The 24,745-nt window shown below is 37.3% G+C and overlaps 1 protein-coding gene across 7 annotated transcripts in view; it reads left to right on the top strand.

Moving 5' to 3' along the window:
- The window catches only part of POU2F1 (POU class 2 homeobox 1), a 171,705-nt gene that overhangs the window by 50,940 nt on the left and 96,020 nt on the right, over window positions 1-24,745 (top strand). For 2 of the 7 annotated variants that reach the window (XM_082437644.1, XM_082437645.1), the window contains exon 2: window positions 23,039-23,139. The exons of 4 other annotated variants lie outside the window; for them this stretch is intronic. The gene's annotated coding sequence lies outside the window, so the exon portion shown is untranslated. Of the gene's footprint in view, window positions 1-19,513; window positions 23,140-24,745 lie in introns of those variants that run through there. One more of the 7 variants, XM_082437643.1, reaches the window with a different exon arrangement.

Raw genomic sequence — 24,745 nt, 5'->3', positions numbered from 1 at the left:
CAAACTAAGAAAGATTTTTTTCCCCACCTAGGTTTTCTTGTTCCTAATCATAGCCAAGCAATGATAAAGTTGATATTTTCCTTTATTTCATTGTGTTCATTGTGGTTCACGTGTTACTTTATGCAGGATTTTTTATTTTTTGGAGGGGAGCCACCCTGTGCGGCTTGTGGGATCTTAGTTCCCCAACTAGACCAAGGATAGAACCTGGACCCCAGCAGTGAAAGCGCCAAGTCCTAACCACTAGACCACCAAGGAATTCCCTATGCAGGATTTTTTAAATGTGCCTGGGTAGAGAATGAAGCTATCGAAAATCCATGTGGCTGTAGAAATAATAGTAATACTCAGTTTGTTTATTTTAGGTAATTTCTTTCCCTAGTTTCTTTCCTTTCCTTCTAGATCTTTGAGTATTGCCTGAAATTTACCTTTTTTGGTAAATTTCTATAGGAGATGTGGGAATATTGAAGAAGCAGTTTTGATTTTAAATAAGAAGTTACCTATTCCTATTATTTATTGGCCTTGCTTTTAGATGAGTTGCTATTTGGTGCTATATACTCTGCCTTAGAAGCCAGATGTCTACCCACTACTTGGAATTTTAACGTAATTTAGTATGTTTGCTAATTAGTAGGCTTATTTCTCTGTAGACTCAACTGTGTTACCAAAATGGTTGGGGAATTAAAGTAGTTTGGTTCTTATTTATTTGTTCATAAGTTCAGTTGTCTGTCTAAACCATGAATTTGGTAAAATTACGCTTTCTTATAAATCCTTTTCTTTCAAGAATGCTTGTCACTTTCCATTAATGCGAACATCTTCATCTAAGAATATTGACAGTCCTCACTTTCCTTTACAATCCTTTCTTGTTTTCCATCTTTTTCCTTGTCTTTTAAAAGATACTGTTTTTCTGGAACATGCTGTTTTTAGTCCTGAGATTCGCAACTGATGAATTCCAGGGCTAACTTTAGTCAAATGAATATAATAGCTATTGATGGTGGAAGAATTATATGATGAGATCAATAGTGTTTTCTTCCCTCCCGTCTTCTTTTTTCTTTTCTTTTGAAAGTACTTGCACATATTCTAAAAGGAAAGTAATGTAGGTGGAGGGAAGGAGCATTATCAGTCTACCTAACAGAGGTGAAAGTATTTTTGTAGAGAGCATAGAGGGGTGGTTTAATTTTAATTGCATTTTATTTTGTCATTCTCTCAATGATTGTCTTTCCCCCCCCCCACAACAAATTAGGGATTACATTTTACTGTTTAGTAACTTTCCTTGATATGTCTGTAATAATTGGACAGATTAAATTACACAAGAAATCCAGTCTCATTGTTTAATAGCTTCATTTCCTCTAGTCTAAGTAATTCTCCTCCTTAGCATTTATTTTTATGTGTATTTAAAAACCATTACGGTTTTCCCCACTGGAATGTATGCTCCACAAGGGCACAGGTGTTGGCTTGTTCTCTTTTCTATCCCCAGCACCTGAACAGTGAACAGAGCATATAGCAGGTGCTCAGAAAACTTGATGAATACATGTAGCTGTGTATACACATCAGAAGCCATTGGGGTTAGTTGTGCCTTTGCCTGGGACCTCATTTCAGATAATCTCAAAAATCTTCATCCAAAAATAAGTAGAATAGACCCATAAACTCGTTACTCTACTAAAGAATGGGTGTTTTCCGTTGACACACTCCTAACAACAGGTAGACATGAAAGAAGCAAAGGGATAGGATAGGATATCAGATAAATTGATTGGGATGAGGAATTATGGTAGAAAACATCATTAAATATTAGCCAGTAAAATCTGAATCTGTAAATCGTGATGCAGAGGGAACTGGCACATAAGGTGCATTAAGCTCAGGAAGGCTGGGATGGGACCCCTGAATGGTGTTCAGGTAGTAAGGAGAGGTCCCTGAAGAAGCTAGCATCACAGAGGGACAGACAGTGGCCTCAGAGTCAGGCCTGTGGGGGAGTTCTGGTTTTGGTACTTCCAGCCACATGACCTTAGTGTCCTAAACCCTCCGTTTGCCCCTGTGAGGACTGAATGAAATACTGGGGTGGGGGGGGGAGGTATTATTATTGTTTTTACCAGCAGCCCCCAGCAACTTCAGCAGAGGCTGTTCTCCCTGGCAAGCAGGGAGCAGCTTGATGAGGAGAGAGCATGCTCCCAACAATAGTGTTTTCTTACACCAGACACTTATTTTGCAGCTTATTTTACAACTCTATTATAGCAGTAAATGTACATCATTCTGCAGTAATATTACAGTAGGCCACAGTGGCCATGAAATCTCTCTACTCATCCTTTCTAAAATTGGAAGACGGGGCTAGATACTGTTCTGATTCAGCCGTTCAGGTTTTCCATTCCATTTTTTAAAAGTGTTAGTATTTGCTTGAGCCTAACCATGCAGGCAGAGTTACAGATCTTTACATTTGAAGACTGCCTGGAAGAGTCTAGGTTAAGAAACATAGACATTTTAAAATACCAGCTTAGGGACTTCCCTGGTGGCGCAGTGGTTAAGAATCTGCCTGCCAATGCAGGGGACACGGGTTCGATCCCTGGTCCAGGAAGATCCCACATGCAGCGGAGCAACTAAGCCCTCGTGCACCACGGCTACTGAGCCTGTACTCCAGAGCCCACACGCCACAACTACTGAAGCCTGCACGCCTAGAGCCCGTGCTTGTGCTCCACAACAAGAGAAGCCACTGCAATGAGAAGCCCACGCACCACAATGAAGAGTAGCCCCCGCTCGCCCAACATAGAGAAAGGCCGCGCAGCAATGAAAACCCAACGCAGCCAAAAATAAATAAATAAATTTAAAAAATAAAATAAAATACCAGCTTATTAGCACTCTGTCCTAGTAAGGTGAATTTTAAATTCCATTTTTCTTCACTCCCCCACCCCTACCCCCAAAAAAAGGGTGGGGTAAGTAATGAGGATTGATTAAACAACAAATGAAAAATGTGAAACCCTAATAATGACTGATTGATGGTTCTGTGAAACAGCACTTATGCCTTAACTACTTTCCATTCAGAGTTTCTGTATAAGAATACCTTTGTGCCCTGGAAATGTTCAGGGGAAACCACTTTAGATGAATCCTACTTAATAATTTACTTATCTTAAAATTTTTAACAGAGATGGTGGTTTGACTACATTACACCCCAAAATAAGTGATACAGGAGCAAAATATTTAACTTACACTAGAAGACTATTCTTATATAGGAAGAGTTCCGTTTTTTCAGAAATCCTTTCCTATTGAAACCATTGATGTACCTTGTGAGAGAAATTGTTCTAAAGTTTATAGATAAAAGTAGCTAAGTTTTACCATCAGCCTCCTCACCCCCATGAGTCTGAATTGTGAAATGTTTTTAAAAAAAGACGGAAAGACTAGAAAGTATTCAATTAAAAAATGAAATATTTTCAGTTCCATATTGTAATCAAATGAAGGAGGGAACACAGTAAAGTATAGAGAAAAAAGAAATGAGTAGGTGGAAGAAAAGATGAGAAGGAAAGTTATATTGATGGCAAGGGAGAGAGTGCAAAGCAAGAAAGGATGGTCAGAAATAAGGAAGGGAAAACGAGAGAGGTTTTATTAAAGGGGTGATTAGAATGTCTGCTTGTTATGTTCTTCTGATATGAGCCAGGGAATAATTCACCATTCTTTGAAATATTCTTGTTTGATCACCAGTGATCTTTAGGTCATGAAATCCAGTGGGCATTTTTCCAGACCTTTTCTTAATCGAGCTCTCAACAGCATTTGACTTTCTTGTCCATTATCTCTCTCTTGAAACCTTACCCCTCCGGAAGCTGTGAAATCATGCTCTTTTGGTTTCCTCTCATTTCTCTAGTAGCTTCTGCTTTGTTACCTTTGTTGTCCTTAGACATTGGAGTTCATGAAGGCTCAGTCCTGGATGCCTATATTCTTTTCATTCTACAGCCTACCAAATGTATCCATCCCTATGTTTTCGTAGTGTCCTGCATTTCAGTGAATAGCATCACATTACTCATCTAGATGCCCAAGCCAGAGACTTAGGAGTCATTTCCAACACCCACCTCGGACTCACATCCCAAATCCTTACTACCAAGGCCTGTTTTATGTCCTTTAATAACTCCCAAGTCTGCCCATTTCTCAGTCCATATTCTTGGCTACCCTAGTCTTAATAGTCATCATCTCTGTCTTGCAGCATAATAGTAGTCTCCCATAACCTTCCTTTAATTTATTCTCTACACTGAAGCTAGGATGATCTTTTGAAAATAGAAATCCAATCATGTCATTCTGCTTAAAATTGTTTCCCACTGCTCTTAGAATAAAGACTAACATCCCACATGCCTACTTCTCCAGCCTCCCCTCTTTCCTCCCTCTCCTCACTTGAACCACCCAGGCCCTTTGTTCAGATTCTCACAGGTGCCACGCTCTGACCTTCCACCACTCCCTTTGCCTGGTCAATTCCCACTTCATTCTTCAGATCTCAACACGAAGACAGTTTCCATAGAAAAACTGCTTCCTGATATATGGTCTTATTGTAGTTTGTTCTTTTCCTTTATAGCGTTTATCATAATTTGTCATTATATATCTCTGTGATGAGATGGAAAACTCCCAAGAGGGATGGAACCTTGTCTGTTTTACTCACTGCTGAACCCCCAGAATCCCCAGCACCTGGCACATGGCAGGCAATTAATAAATAGTGATTAAATGACTGGAGTCTGTCTTTCCTATAGACTCAAGGTATATACATCACTGGTCCATAAATATTACTTTCAGGAAATCTTAGGACACTACGTAATCTGTTTAGGACTCAAAGATGAGGATAATATTATGTTTATCATTCAACACAGTATAGAAACTAAAGATAAAAATCAGCCATTTTCTAATCTGGAATTGAGTCTCTTCAGATTGTCTGGGAACTCCATTTGTACCTGTCCCCGACATGTTTCCCAAAAGGAGACATGCTGACTTAGGGATTTTGCTTTAATTCAGCAAACATTGGAGGGCATATAATATGCCAGACACTTTGTAGACTTTAATTGGCTACTCCCCCCCCCCCTTCATTTGTCTTTCTGTGATAATGGAATTTAAAATAATTTTAAACCTAGATTTGGTTATCAAGACCTGTATTTCACATGGGTACATATTTTTGTCTTCGAGTCTTACTTTAAACAAAGCACTTTATAAATGAAGTGTTCACTTGAAAGATATTTTTTCACTTGACTGTGGTTAGATAAACTCTTTAAGTTTTACATAATTATGCATGTTAAGGGTATTCAAATGCCATTGGAACAAGATTTGTGTCCCTAAGTTCTTCTGTTTCTTCCTGACAATAATGGTAGAATACTTCCCAGATATTTGGTGGAGGGTTGTGGTATGTAACAAATGTCATTCATGGATGAGACTTAGCAAATATGATTTTTAAAAAGAAATTCAGTCCTTTGTTGTACAAATATAATACAGTTAATCTCTGCCCTAGGATGCAGACCAAGAGCTGTTATAGTTTTCAAATGTAGGTTTATGCTGAACCATTTTTTTTTTTCCTTAGAGATGTCCTTCCCACCATGATAGAATATATAACAGAGTTAAGGGAGTAACTTGTGACCTACCCTTGCAAACCAGATAAATATAGAAATATTGGATTATTTAGTTATAAGAGCTTGAGGAATACTTGTAAGATGAGAAGAGATATGATTTCGAATAGGGGAGAAATGCAGTTCTTGGTAGAGGTAACTACAGCATAAATGTTCCTAAGGAAACACATGTTGATGGGAGCTGGGGGATGATGAATGGGACTAAGTGGAAGACTTAGCAAGCAGGTTTACTTGTCTAGAGTGAGGGAAAGGTAGTGATTAGTGGAAACTATATGTTTGGAAACAGGCTACGAATTCTGACTTGATAAAATGATTTGTATTTTAAAATATAGTATAAAAGTTTATAATCTGAGAAAAAAATAAAACTTTGCTGGTCTTATGAAAATAAAAGTGGATGCTATAGGTAGCAAAGATGATTGGCGTTTGAGCTTGATTTTTTTTAAGTGACTTTATTCTGTTACTTGGGGATGTTTTTAAGTTTTTATAACTAGTCTCTTCATTCAGAGAATGTGGAACAATAACTGAACACTTCCCATTTAGCAAACATGTTGTTAGGCTCTCAGCAAAACAGTTTCTGCTGTCAGTTGTTTTTGTGCCAGTGTCAGCCCAAATTACCTAAAGGTATGGATAGTACTATAACAGTAACCTTTAAAAAGATAGTTGACATTAGGTTTTTACATGACCCTTACTGTTTTTTAAAGGTGAGGGTCAAGGTGGGTTAACAATTTTGCTTTTCTTTTCTTTGAAATTAATTTAGGCTTTTGTGAATGTTTTGACCTCCCTTCCCTTTTCATTGAAATACTTTCCGTTGCCTGTTCTTTCCAGTCTTAGGCTTTTATTTTTCCCAGTCCTAGCTAAGCATAAAAAGGAAGATCATCCTTCTTTCTAACCTGTTCCCAGAAATTAATTGTGCTAAATTATCAGCTTCTTAGATTTCAAGCAGTCCTCATGCCAGAGGCATTTATTAAGTGTCCATATGCACTTGCTACTATGCTAAGTGTTATAGCAATAAAGTAGGAGCACTTGGGACTGCTGTCTATTAAGTGCTTTTAAAGTGCCAGGTAACACTAATGCAAATCATGTTATCAAAGGTATTCATATAAATAGTGTCCCTCCCCCCCCATCCCACCATCCTAAATGCTTTAAGATTACATCCCCAGAGGAGGAGGGTGGAGTGTTTAGTCTTCATTTGGGTCTGGTTTAGATGGAGAAATATAAGTTCTCTAGCGGTCCATTTATAGACTGGTCTTACTCAAAATGTACGTAAAGTATTTGGGAGTGTTGTTCCAGTAGCGAAATGCCTAAGACTGTGATTGTCTGAATAAGGAAAAATGGCAAAAGAGCTATAGTGTACAAGTTTAAAATAATGTATTGATATGTGGGGGAAAATATTCCAGTTTACACTTGTAGGATGGTGGTTTTCAAGCTATTACTAGGAGAGAGAATTTTAAAATTATTGTTGTTTATTGTTTGAAGATAGCAGATTGATGTACTGCAGCCAAAAGACTAGTTCTGAATTTTAAGAGAAGGTTGTTAGAAACATAGAAAATATATTGTGCCAAAATATCTCTATATATTGTATGTAGATTTGGATGCAATGCTTCAGGAAAGAAGGAAGTTCCAGAAGAGGCATGATTAAAGACCAAAAAGACAAAATAATCTAAGCACTTCAATCTGGATTATTATACAAATTTAGGATGTTTTAGGCATCCATTCAACCAGGTAGTTACTGAAGAACCACTGTGTTCTAGGACATGTGCTGGGCTCACAGAATGCTCTTTGATGCTTCTGTCAGACAGGATACTACTGGTCAGTGCAAGCTGTATGTCCCTCTAGTTTGTTTTTCTTAACACTCTAATAGGAAAAACAAGAGAACAAGAAATAAAAAAACAAAACTTTGAGATTGTATATGATCTAAGATCATAAAATCTTGAATAGGTAGAGTAGATGCAGAGTTCTTGAGGAACATTTGGGAGGCAGGGTCGCTTAGGGGTTGACGATGGGGTTGTAGAGCCAGACTGCCTATGTCTGAGTCCTGGGCTGTTTTGAGGATAATGTAGCAAAGTGCTTAGAACAGTTATTGAGCCACAGTAAGGGCTCAATAAATGGTGGCTATTAAGTTGAAGAATACTAGAACTTTGTAAAGACTTAGAGAACTAGATATTGGACAAATGAAAAATATTAAAACACCTCCACAATTAACCAGCATGTTGTTAGACAAATTCCTGGCAAACTGAAGATCAGATCCAGTGGAGAATGCCTTCTAGTAGCATGTAAATATTCATGCTTTTTAGAATTCTGGGACATAATTGTGGTGCTTGAGGCTTATGAAAAGGGGGTTTTAAGAGTTGTTTGAATAACAAAAGATTGGCCTGCTGAATGTGGAAGAGCATTCCAGGAATCAGGATTAGTTCCAGAAGAGAGTTCAGAACTGGAGAGGGAAGCACACAAAAAAGGGTGTTAAGTAAATTTGTGTGGGTCTAAAACGGTGTTCTGAAATGAGGGCGATTTTGCCTCTCAGGAGATATTTGACCATGTCTGGGAGAAGGGTGCTACTGGCATCTTGTCGTTAGAGGCCTGGGACACTGCCTCCAACATCCTTGACTGTGCAGGACAGTCTCCACAACAAAGAATTACCCAACCCAAAATGTCAGTAGTGCTGAGGTTAAGAAACAACGGTCTAGTACAAGGTGTAATAAAGGCCACCGGGTAATAGAAGGCTGCGATTATAATATCTCCACCCCACCCCCCAGGAAACAAATATGAATACAAATTTAGCTCAAGTTAATTAGCTCACCATGATGCATACAAACATCTCCTTAAACTGACCACACTGCTTGTGCAGCGTTAACCTTTCACCATGCAATCAGGAACCTAAAATGACGCAATCCTTGCTGTAACCTCCACACTGCATGTCTTCCCTCCCCTATCCTGGAGGGAACAAAGTGTAATGCACATTTGCTTAAATTAGAAATTGCAGTGAAAACTATTATCAAGAATCTTCTTTTCTAGGTGTCTTTTTTTTTGTTGTACTCCTGTCCCTGCGCGTGCTCTTTTGTACACCAGGCAAGGTGATAGGTTAACAAAGCAGCGAATAAGGAAGATTTAGCTTGCTGATTGAATAAAGAAAAGTTGAAGCTTGAAGATCTAGAGATCCTTGGCATTTGTCTGTAGGACAGACAGGTTTTGACATCACTATGGAGGTTTATAGAATTGTGATATGGTTAGAATGAGGGATAGAGGTGACAGTTTATAAGTGACATGGAGGATTGCCTGGTGTGTGGAATCATTCTGGAGTGAGGCAGCGTGTTGAGGAATAGTTTGATCAGGAAGAAGTTAGGGGGGACTTCCCTGGTGGTAGTGGTTAAGAATCCGCCTTCCAATGCAGGGGGCGTGAGTTTGATCCCTGGTCAGGGAACTAGGATCCCACATGCGGCGGGGCAACTAAGCCCGTGCACCACAACTACTGAGCTCGTGCACCTCAACAAGGGAGCCCGTGTGCCGCAAACTGCAGAACCCACGTGCTCTGTGGGATCCTGTGCACCACAACTAGAGAGAGAAAACCCGTACGCCACAACTGGAGAGGAACCCGTGTGCAGCAACAGAAGAGCCCACACGCCTCAAAGAAGACCCCGTGTGCCGCAACTAAGACCCAACACAGCCAAAAATAAAATAAATAAGTAATAAAATAAATCTTTTTTTTTTTTAAAAAGGAAGAAGATAGGGACCTTTCCTCTTCATTTCAGATCTATAAATTCAGCTACTTGCTGAACCTCTGAGAACCCATAGGCATATCAAATTAAGCATATCCAAACTCATTCTTTTCCCCCTTCACTCCCACATTTTCCCTTCTTGTACTCATGTTTTCCTCCTACTCAGCACCACCACCACCTACTCAGTCACTCGAGCCAGAGCTGGCAGTCATTCTGCTCATCTCCTTCACCCAACTGAACATTTAAATTGGTAGCAAGGCTGCCTCCTTAATGCTGTTCATGCTTGTTTCTTCTCCATTCCCGGACTACTGCCTTAGTTCTAGCCCCCACTCTTGCCTTGGGTTCACGTGATGGTTCAGTTTTCAGACTTACGCCCTGTTAACTTATAGTCATATAGCTACTAAGTAGACTACCAAAAAAAGTTTAAAAAACAATTATGTTACTCTTGCTTAAACCCTTAAAGATTTAAGGTCAAAATTTAAACTTTTAAGTATTTAAAGTTAAGTCGAAACTTAAATATGAGGGACTTGATGACATTGTCCTTGCTCACCTCTCTAACCTCACCTCCCAACACTTCCTCACCTCCTCACATATACCATTTGCTGCTTCCTGGACTTGTGAATACGTATCACACCTCTTTCCCTTCCCATGTTTTACTTTTTCTATACTTTTCCATCCCAGTACTCTTTGTTTCACTTGTTCCTGCTTCTCAACGAACCGTGCTCTGAATTTCTTGTCTGATTTAGATGTTATAGCTCTTCTCAGCCCCTTTAGCATCTTAGCTAAGAGTTTAAATGCAGGACTTGCTCCAGAGACAGACTAGACAGGTTAAAACTTCAGCTCCACTCTTTGCTGGTTAGGTCTCCTTGGGTAGTTTACTAAATATCTCTGTATCGCTCAGTTTTCTCATAGTAAAATGGGAGTAATAGTAGAACTTACCTTATAGGCTTGTTCCTATGAGAGTAGATTAGTTAGTATGGTCAAATACTTAGAATAGTGCTTGGTACATGTTAACATGTATTGAGCATTAACCTGTTACTATCTTATGCGTACCTCATTCATAGCACATGTTATCTGGTACTGAATCACTACTTTACTTGTTCCCTCTTCCACGGCATCGTGAGCTTTTTGAGGAAAGGAACTAAATCTTATTCAACTTAAATTTTATTCAGAAATATTTATTGGGCATCCACTGAATCATAAATATTTGGCCAAATCTAAACTGCCGTGTTTTTGTGAGACCTCTGAGCTATATGAATAGTTTTTATCTTCTCAAAGCGTTGTTTAAAAAAACAGAAGGAAAAAGAAGAGTTTGTGCTGGAAATCATGGGCCCACAGAGCCTAAAATGTTTACTACCTCTAATATTTACTTCACAGAAAACATTTGCTGATCCCTCAGCTAGATGTCAGAGATACACAGGATGGCTGGCTTTCAGTGTTTGTTAGGATGAACGGATGACTAGATAGATAGATAAATGAGTAAGGTATGAAGATCAGAATTGTGGGTATTGGTGATTATTTGTAAGAAGAAATGGCAGCAGTATTGTGAAAATGTGAAAGTGGAGAGTCCAGAATAGTTGCTTTTTCTCATTTGGCAGTCCGGGGCTAGACTGTTGTTTGTGTGAAGGGACATTTTAAGGTCTTTCATCTTTCCAATGTGTTTGAAAAGTTGGACACAAGAATGCCGTTTAAATGCCCAGGTATCAACATGTGGTAGAAGACAAGAATTTGCCAGCTTCTGTAGTTTGTTAGGATGAAAAGTTTCAAGTAGTCTTCTGTTTTCCATGAGGAAACATCCTTGGCATCCATGCTAGTTAACAAATAGTATATACTAACTTTTGAGTTTAACTAGCTAGCTTCATATTTTGCTTGCGTAAATTTGTGAAAAGTGAGAGGTAGAAGCCCAGTGCTCTGGCTTCCACAGTTTTTGCTTTCTGTTAGACCACATTGCATCTCTGGCTTTCTGTTGTTATTTGACAGAATGATAATGATCAGGACTTAAAATCCATTTCTTGTTTATTTTTCAGTTATTTGAAAATACCATACTATACTTACTTTGCCATTCCCACTGTAAATAGTCCAAGAAACTTTAAAAAAAAAAAAACAACTTTTTGGTGAAACTAAGATTTTATACATTTTAATGTAGGTGATCCTTACCTCTCCGTAGTCTGATCTGGAGGCAAAAGTGGGAAACCCTGCTCCTATAGATCACTGCTTGTGAAGAGGAGCTTATGAAATATTAGGTTATATTTCTCTCTTAAAAGAGGCTTTTTAATGAAAAATGGGGCATAACTTGATGTTTCATCTTTAGTGTTAAGCTATAGAATCTTCTTCCATGCCACCATGAACTCTAATACATACAATGATAGACTCTCTACTTTAATGTTATTCTTAGCCTGTTTCTTTCAGAATTTTGTTAACACCTTTCACAATAAATAAATAATGCTTGTAGAATTGAATTGAACCTGCTGAGTAGGTGAGTTGTTTTGCTTTGCTGAAAAATTTTTTTGTTGTTGCAAGTATCAAAGAATAACTTGTTTTATTTGTTGTCTATACTACTGGATTCATTCATGTCTGTGATATTTTCAATGTATTTTTCTTTATTTAAATGTGGAAATTAAATTCTAAATTGGTTGGCAGCCGTGATGTTGGTTTAAGAGCAGTAGGCTTAAAGTTAAAGTTTGTACCTTTATTCTGCCACTCTTACAGCTTCTGTATTAGGACAATCTGCCTGAATCTGCTTTTTCTTATCTGTAAAATAAAGAATAGGGGACTTCCCTGGTGGCGCAGTGGTTAAGAATCCGCCTGCCAATGCAGGGGACACGGGTTCAAGCCCTGGTCTAGGAGGATCCCACATGCCACGGAGCAGCTAAGCCCGTGCACCACAGCTACTGAGCCTGAGCTCTAGAGCCCGCGTGCTGCAACTACTGAAGCCTGTGCACGTAGAGCCCCTGCTCCACAACAAGAGAAGCCACCACAGTGAGAAGCCTGCGCACCGCAAGGAAGAGTAGCCCTCGCTTAACAAAGACCCAACGCAGCCAAAATTAAATAAAATTAAAAAAAAAAAAACAACACTGCTTAAAAAAAATTTTTTTTTAAGTTACAAAGAATAACTGCTTCAGAGAATTTTGTTAGGATTAAATGGGATCTCATTGAAGCCTACCTAACACAGTATCTGGTACAAGAAGACTGTTCAATAAATGTTTAACATATTAAAAGCAAATAGTTCTTTAGGTACATCTTAAGACTGTTTGAATAGAGGTGTTATAGAATCGCAAAATCTTAAAAATTAGAGGGGAAATCAGAGTTCAAGCTCAGCCTCCCTTCAAGGAATTTAATTTTTTCTCTAGCATCCCCATCAAGTATTCATTTCTCAGTGCCTTCAGAAAAGGCATTGTGGTAATTTTCAGAAAGCTCCAGAGTTGAATAAGGCACAGAAACTCTTTTCAAGAAGGCTGTTTATGTCAGGCTTCATTGAAGAAGTGGCAGTGGAACTAGATCTTGAAGGATGGGTAGAATCTGAATACTTAGAGGGGTTTCTGACCGCAGGAGCAAGTGGAACAAAGGAGAGAAAATACAGGACAGTCGCAGAAAATTGTGAGCGTGAGTAACTCCATTTAACTGAAGTTTAGGGAAGGTAAAGGAATAGTGAAAGGTCAGGTTGGAAGACAAGGTTATGGCCAGATAGTAGAAGTCCTGGATGCATTGCTGCAGTTGACTTCCTGGTGCCCATCAAATGAAATACAATGAAAAAGTTTTAACTGTGAGTGGTATAATCAGAATCATTCCATATTTTTTTTTTTAGTAAATATGCTAATTTTAAATAGTTCTCTCTTAATATTAATTTGAAATATGTCCCCTTGTTGTAACTTTCATCTCTTTGTTCTAGTTCATTTTCTGTAGGCTGAGTCAATCCCTTTCTCATCCCTCACATCAAATCAGACACCTGTCAGTTTTACCTCTAAAAAATGTGTAGAATATGTCCCTGTAGCTTCTATCTCTGAGTTTAAGCTACCACCGTCTAGATTACTGTGACACATGGCCCAGAATCAGCTGATAATTGTCCATTCCTGCTGTCCTCTTAAGAGCATTTTTCAAAACCTTTGGTAGATCTCCATTCTTAAAAAATTTAGAGAGCATCTTGTAAACATGTCACTGTGCTTGACCCTTATCACCGAAGTTATAGTAAAGCTAAAGAAAGTCTGCTGATTCTTATTTTCTTATTGTAGCCAAGGCAGGAATCACTGAGGTAACGTCATTTTTGACACATTACCTTGGATTACTGAGCACTAGAAATGTCTTTTAAAATCTGGGCAGGGGAGGAGACCTTAAACCACAGTGACAAGAGTGGAGTAAAGGAAGAGCTGTGATAGAGGATACACTGTGCTATGGCAACACAGAGGAGCAAACAACACTTAGAGCTTGCTTTTGAAGATTGAAACTGTTTATTTTACACCTTATTCTCAGAGACCTCTGGCACTGTAATGGATTATTCAGAGAAATTCTACAAGACTCCTACAAATGCCTATAACATCCCTTTACATGTTTTTCGTGCAAGCTCAAGGATATGAGGGATTTCCACAGGGTCCATGAAGAGGAAAATGTATGGTCACCAAATTAACACTGGGGCTGCCCTAAGGGCCTTTGTCCAAACCACCCTCCAGAGCCTTGTGTTTTAATGTCTGTTCTAGACAGAAGACTAGACTTTTCAGGGTGGGGAAATGGAGCTGAGATCCCTGCATAAAGCTTGGAATTCTTAAAGACCTACACCCTTAGCTAAAGGCTAGGCCAGAAAAAAAACATCCATCTACCATCAGAGTGCTGCAATGAAGGCTTGTCTCTTAACCTTACATCTATGTACAAGTCTTCCCTGAGAATTTGTAACCTTAGCTCTTTTTTTTTTTTTTTTTTTTTTTAAGGTTAATATTTTGGGGTATTTTTTTTATTTTTTATTTTTATTTAATTTAATTAATTAATTTATTTATGGCTGTGTTGGGTCTTCGGTTCTGTGCGAGGGCTTTCTCTAGTTGCGGCAAGTGGGGGCCACTCTTCATTGCGATGCGCGGGCCTCTCATCATCGCGGCCTCTCTTGTTGCGGAGCACAGGCTCCAGACGCGCAGGCTCAGTAGTTGTGGCGCACGGGCCTAGTTGCTCTGCGGCATGTGGGATCTTCCCAGACCAGGGCTCGAACCCGTGTCCCCTGCATTGGCAGGCAGATTCTCAACCACTGCGCCACCAGGGAAGCCCCTCTTTTTAAATACAGATTTGAAGTTTAAATTTATACTATCTGTGTGGTCTGGGAAACCCAAAGCCAAGAAATAAAAGTGATCCCAGGCTAGAAGTGCCTCAGGTTGGGCAGAGGCAAATGTATGGCCTTTCTGAAGGAATGTACTTTGAACCTATGCTTCTCAGACTCCTCCAGATTAGTTTTCTAAATATGAGTCTATAACCCAAAATTGCAGAACCTAGGAAGGAACAAGCCAACATCAGACTTGCAGCAAAACAACCAACAATAGAAGTAGACTCCCCGCTGCCTCCCACAGACTTTAGATTATTGGAATCAATCAGGTTTACTATTTAATTTTTAAATGTTGTAGTAATAAAAGGGGATTGAAAACATGAGCAAGAAACAAACTGTGAAAATGACTAAGTAGATTTGGCAAAGAGATGATCTCTAGAAAGGAAAAAAATAGTTACTGAAATTTAGAAACTCAGTGAACAAGTTAAAGAGTAGATTAGGTATACTTTTTGAAGAGCGAGTTAATGACAGATGTCAGGAAAATAAGCAGATGAATAGCAATAGTTATAGATGAAAGATATGAAAGAGAAGTTAAGAGATACGGAGAATAGAATGAGCAAGTTTAAACTGAATCTAATTGTAGCAGTAGTTCCAGAGATAATAGAGATGGTTCTCAGCTATTATCAATTCAAATACACACTGGCTAAGAATTTTCTAGAACTGATGAAAGGCATGAATTCTCCGTTTTAGGCAGCAGGATAAAAGCCCAGGCAGGGTAGATAAAAATTCTATACCTAGATATATTATAGTGAAACTGCAGAAAATCAACTTTAAAGAGACTATCTAATAGAGGACAGGAAGAATAGATAATTGCCCATAAAAGTGCCACATTTTCACAGTACTCAATAGCAACAAATGGAAGCCTGAAGACAATGAAATTGTAAAATGCTGAGGGAAAATGACTACCAACGTTAAAATTTTTACCCAGCTAAACTTTTATTCAAGAATGAAGATGAAATAACTTTTTTTGGACGAATAAAAACTGAGTTGGCTACTATCATACCTTCACTAAAGGGACTTTTAAAGGATGTACTTAAGAAGGAGGGACACTGAACTCAGATGCAAGAGGGAATGGTGAGCAAAGAAATCAGTAACATGGGTAAATCTAAGTAAACTACACACCTCTTTTAACACCTTGGTGCATAGTAAGTGCTTGACTAACAGATAAATGATTCATCCGTTTTCCTGTAACAGTGTGCTTTCTTGTTCAGCCATAGCAAATAGAGGGATTGACTTCTTCAGAATTTTTCAAAGAGAAGCTGGAATCTCAACAGGACTCCCAACATGATTAGTCTTATTTTGCAAAGTTAAAAGGCACAGTCTGTCTCCAAGATGTGATTTGGAATGGCTGAGTTTCTTGCAAGATTTGTGTCTATTTATAGGCTGCTGAGCAAATTTTAATTTAGGTATTAACTAGCCTTACCCCTGTTTACCAAGATTCTGAATGTCAGTCTTGATTTATAGTTTGAATCTAGAATTTCTACTCAGAATGTTCCCAGATTTCACGTCCATTAATTAGAAGACAGTTCTAAATTTATTGTTTCTGAGAACCCCTGCTAATCTAGGGGAAACATAGTAAATAAAATAAAACTTGTTGCTTTTTAAATGGCCAAGAACACAAACCAGAAGCTAGTCTTTTTCCCCTATGGCCCTGACTTTTAAAAAGAAGTATTTGCTGGACAGAATTTTTTTTAACTTTTGAATTTCAGATTTGCTATCAGGAGTATACTTATAGTAAGGTTTTGTTAGGAGGGCTGCTCTTATTAAAGATCAGTAGATGAGTTCTCTGAGCACATAGTCCTGTCTTTTTTGGAAATAGTTCTTTCAAGGAGTTTGTTTTATTGTGGACTTAAGCTGATATCCCTGATCTAATTCTTACTGACTTTCTAGGCACCATTCATTCAACAGATACTTTTGAGCACCTCTTGTGCTCTATCATGCACTAAGGTTGCCGCTGTGAATAAGACTGACTAAAAAATGCCTGCGCCCAGGAAGCCTGCCTTTTAGTGGAGCGAGTAAATAAGTTTTAAAATTATGAGAACATAGAATAAAATGGGGTGACGTGATAGTGACAGGGCAGCAGGGGCGGGGGGATGTTCTTTAGATTGCATGGTGGAAGGCTTCGCTGAGGAGATGACTTTCAGTCAGAGACTGGAATAGCAAATAAAAAGAAGCCACCTGGGCAAAAGCATCCTAGACTGAAGGAACAGAAATTGCAAAGGCTGTAACGCCCATGAACTTGGTGTACATCCCTGTGGTGGTGTATGCATTTTATGCATTTTCTTTCTTTCTTTTTTTTGGCCACACCGCCTTGTAGGATCTCAGTTCCCCGACTAGGGATCGAACCTGTGCCCTCGGCAGTGAAAGCGAGGAGTCCTAATCATTCGACCACCAGGGAATTCCCGGTGTATTTATATGTTGGTGGCCTAACATGGCCTAACGTTTTGTGGTAATAAATTTTAATTTTATGATGGCGTAAAAATCACACCAGATTGTCATAACTTAAATTCCTATCTTTTACTGACTCAGTTGTTGTAAATTACCCTAATTTTTACCTTATTCTGTATTCAGCCAGTGGAACTAAACTTAGTTGAATTATAAATCTAGGTTTTTACATAGGAGACAAGAGATAATGACAAAGGGTCATAGTGTCTTAGATATGAAACTTGAAAGGCAATATCCCAAACCCCAAATTATGTTACAGAATTTAAGTATTTAATCTACTTTTTTAAAAATAAACTTTATTCTGTAAATATCTAGTTACTTATAGGTTTTCAACATAAGTAAGGAATCCTTAAAATTTCATGAAAACTACATTTTCTCTTTTGTATTAAAATATGCATATGTTTGTTCCCTTTTAACAAAAAGTAAAAACATTTCTCAGCTTTTACTTACATTATCTATTTCTAATGTCTTGTTCTAGCTTTTCAGTCTGATTGCTTTCAGTCTGAGAGCTTTTCATGTCTGATTGATCTTTCTGGCCCTGTGGAGCAGAGTACAGAGCCCTATACATAATAATTTCTTAAAGTTATTTGTTGAGTGAATGAATTAATGAATGAATATATAAACACTTATTATAAAGTGACTGTTAGAGAATAATGATCAGTAGTCAGTATACTTAAAAAGATTGACATGACATTGATCACTTTTTAAAAAGTGACTTTATAAAATTGTTGGAAAATATTTTTGCATTTCTAAAAGGGAGGTGGTCAATGTGAAGAGCACTTATATGGACTAAAAATCAGAAAATGGATCTGAATTTCAGCTGTGCCGTCACTCACAGGGTGTTCCAAAATAAATCATGCAACCTTGCACACAGTTTCTTAGTTTGTACAATGAAGGGATTGGGTCGATTGTTGTTAACATTTCTCTCTGCTCTAAAACTCTAAGATTTTTATCCTTTGCTGTTTGTAAGAACCAGGAGAGATAAAGGTTACCTTTTATGTTAGATTTGATTCTAAATCTAGTGACAGAGGACAATGGTGCTTAAACTATTCTTGTTAAATGATAAGGAAAAACCTTGGAAAATGTCCATTGGTAGTATGCACAAGCTGATTATGTTATGATTAGTTGTGCCACTTTTATTTTCTTTAATGGCCTGTACTCTGCATCTTCCTGTCTAATTTTTCTCTAAGTATTGAGATTATCGTAGTACAAAGGAATGGTGTATTTGTAAGAAGGGGCTCAGCCAGAATGGTGAGTTGTCTGGAGATGATGGTCTCTCTAAGTATAAGGAGATTGTTAGGGGTGGTCTACAATACAATACTTTTTTTTTTTTTTAAGGTTTTATTGATATTTCTTCAGGGTGGGAGGAGGTGCTAGGTGCTTCCCTCTTTCACACTAAGCATAACATTCTTCTATAACATGTTAGCTTATTGTTGGGGAATTTTTCTAAAGTGAAAATAAAATCTGTTTAATAGCAAATTCAAGCTTAGAATAGATAATTTTAATAGCCTCATTTTGTCTCCCAAATGGTCTGGGGTAGTAGAAGATTATCTGAGTGACATTACTATAGGGGCTCTCATCCCTTCGTAGTAGGCAGAATGAAGTCCGGCTACCCTGTAGAAATGCTGCTGGCTTGGAGCTCCTGAGATCTGCCATGCCTGTTTCACTGTCCTACTTGCTTTCTCTCAAATTCACATTAGAAAATTATATGTGTATATACACACATGTGCACACACGCACTCCCAAATATTTGGTTTGACTTGGCTCACAAGATTAAGAGATCAGAAGCTTCAAGGATGGTAGAACTGGGCTCTTTGTGTTGCTGTGCCCTCAGGTTCTTTCCCTTATGGTTGCAAAACAACTTCCAGCAGCAGCCAGGAAAATATGCTTCCTTGTTCGTGTCCAAAGAAAGGAGAGTCCCCGCTTACTGTCTGTATTCAGAGTGAGAGTAACTATCCCATAAAAGTTCACCAGCTCTTTCCTTGATTTCATCAGCCAGAATTGAGTAAACTTCTGGGATACAGTTCATTCCTGAACGAGTCACTAACTAGGGGGACTCAAGCATTCAGGTCTTTCCCTTGAGCTGATTATCATTGCCCTTATCCACGTGGGAGAGTTGGAATGGCAACCAGCATGCACCACTAGTATGTAGCCCACAGTCAAACATCAAAGTCAATGAAATTGGCATTATTGGATCAGTTCTGGCCCACTAGTGGCACAAAGACAATACTTTGGCAGCCACTGGTGTAGTGAGAAGTGGACCAAGGATGGGCCTCAAGGAACACCAATATTTAGCAAAGAGAAAGAGGAGCCTGTGAATCAGTTTCCTACTTAAGTTTATTCTGTATTTTGCTGCTTTGATGTAGAATTTTTTAAAAATTATATGACAATAGTGATGACCTTAGGATTTGTTTTCTTTATATTTCTTTTTCCAAAAGAATAGAGACTGCTGGAAATACGTTAAGCTTAGAAATTGAGGTTTGAATTTAAGAAAAGAAAATAACAAGCAGGAGAAAACAAGTCAAATGTATATTCATTTCTGCTTCCTGCCTTGTTCGTAAAGTCAAGAATCTGACCTTTGAGTAAGTTTAATCATATTTCTTATCACAAAACAGATTACAGAATAATCCTGGGAATAAGTAAATAAACACTCTCCTTTGAATTTCCTGCTTTTTTTTTTTTTTTTTGTAAATTGTGACCAGTCTTCAACTTACTTAAAATATGATTTTTAAAGTACATTCTGCAGGTATAATACTGAAGGTATTTAACAATTTAGTTTAAATTATGACCTTCAGAAAACTATTCAGTTGGCTTGAATTCATTGATTCTAATGACATATGGAATATTTGATTTACCCAGTGGTTTTTCTCCATTATATATCTCTCTGATCACTTTAATGTCACTACCTGGGCTGGGTTTTTTTTTGAAGTGCTGCCCATTGTCTTAAAGGAAATAGGGAAGGAATTATAAATGGTTATACAGAAGTTAATAGAAAAATGAAAAGAGTATTTTGTAGTACATGAACTATCCAATATGTTAGATACTAAGGAAGAACTGCATCCATGTATGTTTCTTAAAAAATTTTTTTACAAGTACAGTCATCCCTTGGCACTGGGGGGATTGGTTTCAGGACCCTTGTGGATACCAAAACCCAAGGGTGCTCAAGTCCCTTGTATAAGATGACATAGTATTTGCATATAGCCTACACACATCCTCTGATATAATATTTTAAATCATCTTTTGATTAATTATAATACCTAATACAATGTAAATGCTGCATAAATAGTTGTAAATATAATACAAATGCCCTGTCAGTAGTTGCCAGGTTTTGCTTTTTGGAGCTTTCTAAATTTTTTTTTTAATATTTTCGATCTACGTTGGTTGGTTGAATCCGTGGATGCAGAACCCACAGACATGGAGGGCCAACTGTAGTGAGGAAGGTTAAAATTTATGACTCAAACTTCAGGCTCATCCCTACATACATGTTTGATGTCTTGAAAAAAAGATATCTCTCTTTTATTATAATGTAATAAATGGTTAGGTTTGCTGCCCTGTGTCTGAAGACCTCAGTGATTGGAAATGGGTTGTGATTGGTAATGGGCTGGGAATGGCAGTGGATTGAGTCTTACATGCAAGGCTCCTCCTCTCCTTGAGTAATGAGGAACAGACACTTCTGATTTTCCTTTTGTGCTTGGCATGTGTAGGAAAGACAGACATGATGTACCACTGTTAATTTCTGCATATCTTTTAGACAGTGAGATACTAGCAAAGAGACTTAATTCAGGAGGCCAGTGAGTTTTCCTTTACATTTGTTACTATGCCTTACTTAGTTCCAAAGGGTCAGATAAAGCATTGCATTTTCTATTTCATATTTCAGCCTCCTCTGAAATTTGGCACTGTAAATCAGTGGTTCTCAAACTTTAGCATGTATCAGAATCTTCTAGAGGGTTTGTGAAAACGCAGATTGCTAGACCTCCCATGCCCAGAGTTTCTGATTCAGTAGGTCTGGGATAGGGGACCAAGAATTTACATTTCCAATAATTTTCCTGATGATGCTGATCTAGGTATTGCCCTTTGAGAATCACTGCTGTAAAAACATTTATTTTTAGTAAAACCAGTGAAGAGTCATACTGAATTTATTTAAGGAAAAGATACACGGTATTTACTACTGTTTAGATTAGACTTTATATTGTTTCTCTCTGGATGTTGGTTATTACATTAAGTGACCTACAGGGAATACTCTCATAAAATATATTTATTTGGTAAAAGAATGGTTGCCATTGGTAATTGTAACTTTTCACAGACAGATTAACAGCTGCTGCTAGGCTGAAAGCCACTTTTGGACTAGAAGAAAATACTTTCCATTATTTTGCTTAATGTTTCAAGCAAAGATGGGATTTTTGTTGTTGTTGTTGTTTTTGTATTTGTTCTTTACTAAGATACCATAATTGTTATTTCATTCAATGAGTATTGAAACTTTTTATGCTAGTCTTGAGGCCAGTACGCAACCTCTTTGCCATTGCCAGCTGTGCATGTTTCTATGGAAACTCAGTAGGGACTAGCAGGATTACTTTTGTAGGGACCACACCTGGCTTATTTGCATCCAATTTAAGTTGGGGACATTTCAAAAGAATAAGAGGTCTGTAGATGTGCCAGTGGACAGCCAGAAAGAGCTTGTCAGTTTGTAACCATCACATTGGTCTAAAGGAGGAAGGGTAGGTGGGTTTTCCTTATTCATTATAGTTCCTGCTCTGGAGGAGTTTGGTGGGTGTGCTGAAGTTTATATTTGTTTTGTGTATTTAATTGTCCATGTGTTTCTGTTTTGTTTTGCTTTTTGTTTTAGGTATATCCTCTTACAACTTAACAATTTTAAAATTCTTTTAAAGAAGTTAAAGTACATATAGATCAGACTTTTTTTTCAAGAGAGAGAAAAAATTCAGTTTCTTTTCAGTTGTATAACATAATAAAATGTCTTAGTAAATTTTTGACCACTGTTGGAGAATGGTGGCAGAATTTTAATGTTGATCTCTATTTTCAAGTATTATGAGCTACTATAAGCCCCTTCTCTCACAAAAATAACTCCTTTTTAAGAAGGTAGTTTCAACTATTTACATATTTGATTTTGTTTGCACCATTGAACTTAACTAAGCTTTGGTTCAAAGTTTCATGAAGTAGTTGGGAACATCACAGAATGTATAGAAAAAAAATTATATGATCTAGTTAACATGAGTACTGAGTACAGTTATATAAAACTTAGATGGTTTTCATTAATGTTATACTACTCGATCAGTTATACTAATTTATACCAATTACTGATTAGTTGTACTAATTCAAACAAAGCTATGTAGTAGAGGTAGTTGGCAAATAAGAGTCAGTGCATGTACCATCTCCTCTTCATCTGTTAAGGCTGGCTGCTTGAACCTACTATTAGGGTTCTGAGGCCTCATGGCAAAGAATGTCATGGTCAACCAGTGATGGTAAATTTACACACCTGTGTGTGCCAAGTATTGATCTTTCTCATTTTTCAAAGACAAAATGTAATCTTGCACCTTTTTCCAGAATACAGTGATAGCAATCTATATTCATTTATGTCTATCATCTATGTGTGTGGGTATAGCCAGTTGAAATAGATACTTGTAAATTTGGAGGGAGGTTAGTGTTGGATTTTGGGGTCTTTTGTTAAGTTAATGAAATATACCCTTTAAAGAAAATACTAAGTAGGCTTTTTTATCTAGCTTCATGAAAGACCACCCCCTTATAATACATGTTCCAAGAACTTTCTGATTTACCTCCACGTTTCTGAAGTAAGGGCAGGTGCTAGTAACTCCATTTTGTAGATGAGGAAGTAGACACAAGAGAGCTGCCTGCCTCTAATCACTTTATGTTTAGGCAGCTAACCATACCTTGATGGGTAATCCAGCGTTCTCCACCGTTTGTAATTGTTCCCACTTAAAGTGTTAGGTTATTTTATACAACTTACTCAGTCTTGCCTTTTTCTCTTTTTGTATTCATAGACTGGAAAAGTAAGAAGAGCTTTCCTGCCTTTTTAATTACCAAACTACTCTCAGTTTTCAATGAATCAATTCAAAGAAAGAATGCAGTCTTTCTATACCTGGTAAATATTTTCTGCTAATAAAAGCTATTAATTTAGTGGCCTCTGATAAATCCAGGTGTTATGATGATTGCCTTTAATTTTGTGGAATGACTATAAAAATGACTTAAATATATATATTTCATTTTTAACTCTGAAATTTGTTTGATATTTATTGATATAATTGAGTTATGCTTAGAATGCCTGTGCCCTAGCCCTCAATGGAAAATAGTTTAGAATTGCCCTAATACTTAGATTAGGCTCTGGTTTCTTTTGAAAAAGTTGTGAAATTAATGCAAATAGGGTGCATGTTAAGTATCATCTTTATCGTGATAATATAACATTAGCAATAATTCCTATGTGGTAGTTTAATAGAAGTTCTTTGTAAATAATAGTTTTATAAAATTAATCTATAATCAAAATATTATAACCTATATTTTACCAATGATGAAGGAACTTGTTTAAGGAAGTTCAGTGCTTCCTTAGCCAGTGTAGAGCTGAGATCAGAATCTAGACTCCTAGTCTCATGCCTTTTTAAAATTCTCATTTTTTTAAGTACCTTAAATATAAATTAACATGCCTAAGGGAATAAACAAACCATAGTGACATTTCATATGGATTTTCCTTTTGTGTAACTGAATATGTTCCTGTAGCAACAGCAAAGAAGAAATGGTTTTATTTATTCTACGTAAAATATTTTATCTATTAAAAATAATATTAACAACCATTAATTAACTACTAGGGGCCATTGAAGCTTTTGGATACATTTTGTTCAAATCTGAGGAGAACCCTTGGGAGTATGGTTGTACCTGTTTTACAGATGAGGAAACTGAGGCTTAGGAAGGGTCATATAGTTTAGAATTTTAGAATTCTATAACTGGAGTTTAAACACAGTTTTCTCTGATGTCAAAGCCTATGACTAAACTATGCAGTCTGTTTATTTTTGGAATTAAAATTTAATCGTAAATCCAACCTATCCCTTGTTAACTGATACTGATTATGGAATTATTTCCTCTCTTAATTCACCCATTCAAAAATCTGAGCACTTTAGAGACATACTGAGGTAGTGAAGAGAAACCATAAAACCGTGTCTTTCCTCTGTAATGATTTTAGCTATAGAAATCATATTAGCTATTTTATAATGTAATTTCAAGGTGTAAGTTTTATACCCCCTCAAAAAGTATATAATATTTGTATATTATAAATACATGTTTAAACTAAACTACTTTGAGCAAGTCTAGAGGTATATTTAGTGAGACTGAACATTTGTCTCTCCAGTGTTTTTACTTATTATAGTTGATCATCAAACAATGATTATTTTCCTAAAATATTTTTAAAACAGACCTTTCAAAATTAGTTGACTCCCTTAATGAAAAAATTTTGATGTTACAGCAAAGAGTATTAGTCAGAAATTAAGACATTTCAAGTGTCTGGTTGGCTTTGGGATAAACAAAAGCTGATTATCTTAAATGAAGATGTAATGATGAAAGTATAAAGAAAATTCCTCTTCTTTAGTAAAATATCTTGAGTACCTGAGTTTTCCCAAACCAGGAGAATCTTTGCCTTAAAACCTGACTTATCCCTTGAAATTCACCTTTCCCCAGGGATCTTTCATTAAATTACCACCACA

The sequence above is a fragment of the Balaenoptera physalus genome, assembly GCF_965194825.1.
Source record: "Balaenoptera physalus genome assembly, chromosome: 1".
Lineage (NCBI taxonomy): Eukaryota > Metazoa > Chordata > Mammalia > Artiodactyla > Balaenopteridae > Balaenoptera > Balaenoptera physalus.
This window is presented reverse-complemented; position numbering and strand designations above follow the sequence as displayed.